This window comes from Manacus vitellinus, unplaced genomic scaffold, assembly GCF_001715985.3.
Source record: "Manacus vitellinus isolate BGI_N305 unplaced genomic scaffold, ASM171598v3 scaffold_32_pilon, whole genome shotgun sequence".
Taxonomy (NCBI): Eukaryota; Metazoa; Chordata; class Aves; order Passeriformes; family Pipridae; genus Manacus; species Manacus vitellinus.
In genome coordinates this window covers 2,732,131-2,736,199 of record NW_021940460.1, presented here as the reverse complement: position 1 = coordinate 2,736,199, position 4,069 = coordinate 2,732,131, and positions in this window count along the sequence as shown.

Here is a 4,069-nt window from a genome sequence, read left to right as displayed (position 1 = left end):
CAGGGGTTGTCTGAAAACTCACCAGGGGACCCCCAAAATCTGGAGGAAGGACAGGAACACCAAAAAGAGACTTTTGGCTTTAAAAGTCTCTCTTCCATTTAGACTTTACACTTTCTATCCACTTCTCACTTGAGATATCCACACGACAGAGCACTGCAGAAATACATGCAAAAAGTGTCACTTTTAACTCTCTTTTTGACAAGCAAGAGCAGAAGTTCTTTTCATACCTGATGGACTGTAGGACTCGGGGTTCTGCAATGAGGATGTGCAGCTGCTGGGCTGGGGAAGGGAGGTGGCAACAGGTTTGAAACCATTGCTGGAGCAGCCAGAGTGGAAACCTCTTTGTCTGGAAAAGCTGGGGAATCCTGGTGGCTCTGGGATGAGGTTGGTGTACAGAAGTATGGAAAGAAGCTGCCTTGGTGATAAAAGCGCCCTGCAGTCAGCAGGAGAAAGTGAAACAGGAGTTGGAGAAAGGAGCTCTCACGGGAGATGAAAGGTAGCAAAAAGCTCTCCAAGATTTTTGGGGAAGAAAGGCCCAGGACAGGCTGTGCCCCCAGCCCTGGGCACACGGTGGCTGCTGCAGTGGCACCAGGGCAGTGCCAACACACTCCAGTCTCCTCAGACCTGCAGGAACAAGCCACCAGGATTTAGAAATGTGCCACAAATCAAAATGTGGAGGAGCTGACTAAACCAAAGCAAAGTAATTCAGTAAGTACCGTGTGTTAAATCCACAGGGGATTTAACGGGATTTACCCACGTGGGAAAAAACAGGGGCACTTGATGGTCCTTGTGGGTCCCTTCCAACTCAGAATATTCTGGGAAAGATGTGAAATCATAAAGCCAAGAACCCCACAGCTGACAGCTCATGGACAGCCCAGGGAAGGGCAATGCCCGAATCCTTCAGGTGACTTTGAAAGTGCTTTATGACAAGGCTTTTGGGCAAGAAAATAATTCAAAATCATCTTTTTTCCAGTCAGTTCGACTAGTTCAGGTCAGACTAAAATATCCCAGATTTTGCTGTTTTGTTATTTCCTAGGTATTCCTGTTGTTCTTCTCTCAGTTTCCTCTCTTGGTTGCTGGTTATTCCATGAAATGAGCATTTGCTCTTATACTGTGGCAGCTTGGTTTCTATTAGAGGCCGTGGTGACTTTGTGGAGACATTGACAGTAACACCCAGAACCCCTGTGCTCACCAAATTCCTAAAAGAACACCAAAAAGAACACCTGTGACTTTTCTGCAGAGGTGTCCCACGCCAGGTACAAGCTTTGGGATACTTTACACCAAAAGGGTTTATCCAGAAACCAGGATTTCCCAGCCCTGGAATTCCCAGCTCCCACTCTAAAAGCATTTTTTAAAAATAGCTTCACTTTTACCTCTTTCTGTGCTCTGAGAGGTCAGGCTGGACAGGGTTTGGAGCAACCTGATCTGGTAGAAGGTTCCCTGCCATGGCAGGGGGTTGAAACTGGATGGTCTTTCAGGTTCCTTCCAACCCAACCCATTCCATGATTCCATGATGGGAACTAACTCCAGATGGGCAACTTGCAGTAATTGGTCTGCAAGTTCACATTAAATCATTAAGAATCACTAAATAAATACAACCTGGTCATGGAAATTTGTCCAGAGGAGTGATTATTTTCCTCTCAGGAAGAGCAGGAAATAAGTATTTTTATTCTTATTTTAATCAGTATTTTTATCGTATATTAACAAAGAGTGACCAGAGGTCTGAGAACTGCTTTGTTTATATTTTACCTTTGGAGAGGGAAATTAAGATTATCTGGTTTTAACACATCAACAAGACACCACAGGACGCCAAGCTAGGAAGGACCAGTTGCTTTACAGGAATTGTTCCTGGATGTTTAACACAGAGTTCCATGTTGCAAGACATTTGGAACAGACTGAGGCTTTGCAAACAAAAATATCTTTTATCTCTCAAATTACCTCACATTTGCAGCAAAGCCATGCCTAAATCACCAGGATTGTCAGCCTGTCAGAACTCGACTGTGTATAAAAACCAACCTTTGCCTTGTTGTGTCTTTCTAGAAACTGAGGCTCTGAGAGCCAAAGCTCCTCAAAACCATGCCCTTAAAAACAGAGGCAAAAAACATCAAAAGGCTGTGTCTTTCTTTGCATTTGCTCTACCCCTGGCCTGCAGTGCATCAGTCAGAGCAGGTTTCACTGCAGAAATCTGTAATGACTCATCATCTTAACAATGTTACCATCAAATCTTTAATTTAAATGCTTCCTAACTGGGTACTGAGGCGAGTTCCTTCCCATCTCAAATGCTTTGTTTTGTTTTCTTGGTATTACAGGTGAAGTCCCACACACCCCATGGAAAACACCACAGGAATCAGATGGCAATTCCTACCCTGGAACAGCAACCAAAAATAAGGATCAGGATGCCCTGATCTGTCCTGAAGGCAGCTGGTGCTGCAGGAAGCAGGATCATCAACTGCTTTTCCCCTTTTCTTGGCTGCCCAGTCCCAGTTCTCCCACATGGAGCCTTCACAGCTCTGCATCCCCCCTGCCCAAGAGTCAGACACAAAGAAAACCACTCAGATCTCCTCAGATCCTGGTGCTGGACCAACACAGGATCCCAAATGGGTCAGGCTGGAAGGGACCCCAGTGGGTCACTGGTGCCACCTCCCTGCTCAGGCAGGGCCAGCCCAGAGCACAGGGCACAGGATTGTGTCCAGAGGGCTCTGGAATCTCCCTAGGGAGGAGACTCCAGCCCCTCCCTGGGCAGCCTGTTCAGAGCTGGGGCACTGCCCAGGGAAGAAGTTCTTCCTCCTGTCCAGCTGGAGCTTCCTGGGCATCAGTTCCTGCCCGTTCCTGCTGTGCCATTGCTGGGCCCCCCGAGCAGAGCCTGCTCCATCCTCTGCCCCCTCCCTGCAGCCCCTGACACACAGTGGGAGGGCCCCTCTCAGGCTCTGCTCTGGAGGCTGAACAGCCCCAGCTCCCTCAGCCTTTGCTGCTCAGGGAGATGCTCCAGTGCCCTCCTCATCCTCACAGCCTGCGCTGGCCCCGCTGCAGGAGCTCCCTGGCCCTGCTGTGCTGAGGAGCCCGAGCTGGGCCAGCCCTGCAGATGTGCCTGCCCAGGGCTGGGCAGAGGGGCAGGATCCCTCCCTGCCCTGCTGGAAATGCTCTTCCTGGTGCTCCCCAGGATCCCATTGGCCTTTCGGCCCCCAGGGCTCCCTGCTGGTCAGGGACAGTTTGTTGTCCACCAGGACCCCCAGGTCCTTCTCCCAGAGCTGCTCTCCAGCAGGTTGACCCCAGCCTGGACTGGTGCCTGGGGTTATTCCTCCCCAGTTGCTGTATCAGCTGTGAGGAAGATGAGGGTTAACCCACAAGCAGGGAGTGGGAAGCAGGATGCTCTTTGGGAGCAGCCCTTGGTTCGGTCAGACTGAGAGCACTGTGAAACAAGATATTCACATCTTCCTTACATGACATCAACTACAATGCTCTCAAACTGATAGACAATTTGTGGAATAATCCTCTCAGGGCTCAGGTTTGTCTTGGAAAACACAGATCCTCTCAAGGAGGGTTAAAAGAAAAAAAAAAACATGTTCTGGGGCTTTTCAACAATAATTTTTCTACTCAGCTCTCACCTACTCAGTCAATCCTCTTTAAAAACTATCCAGCTTGTCATTATTTCTCAGGAGACAACCGGCAGGTCTCTTCTCCTGTGCATGACACTGACAGGATGCTCTTGTTGTCACTTCCCAGGACCCCTCCTGTCACAGATTCCAGGGCTTATTGAGCATCCCTGCTGAGAGCAGCAACATTCACCTGGCAGAGCTGGGTCAGCTCCACAGGGATCAGGCAAGATATTCTCAGTGCAGACTGTTCTGTACCCTACAGGCAGACTGACACATGAACCACACTCCTCACTCTTACTGGCAGCACATCCACCTTCATGGAGAACAACCTTTTCCTACACTGTGTGGCCTGAGCAGCCACCAGAAGGACAGGTCACTCTCCTCCCTCAGGACAGTGCTGCTTTTCAAACCCCGCGGCCCCCAGTGCTTCTCAAACCCACCCACCAACTCCTCAGTGCACCCTCAGCCCCACC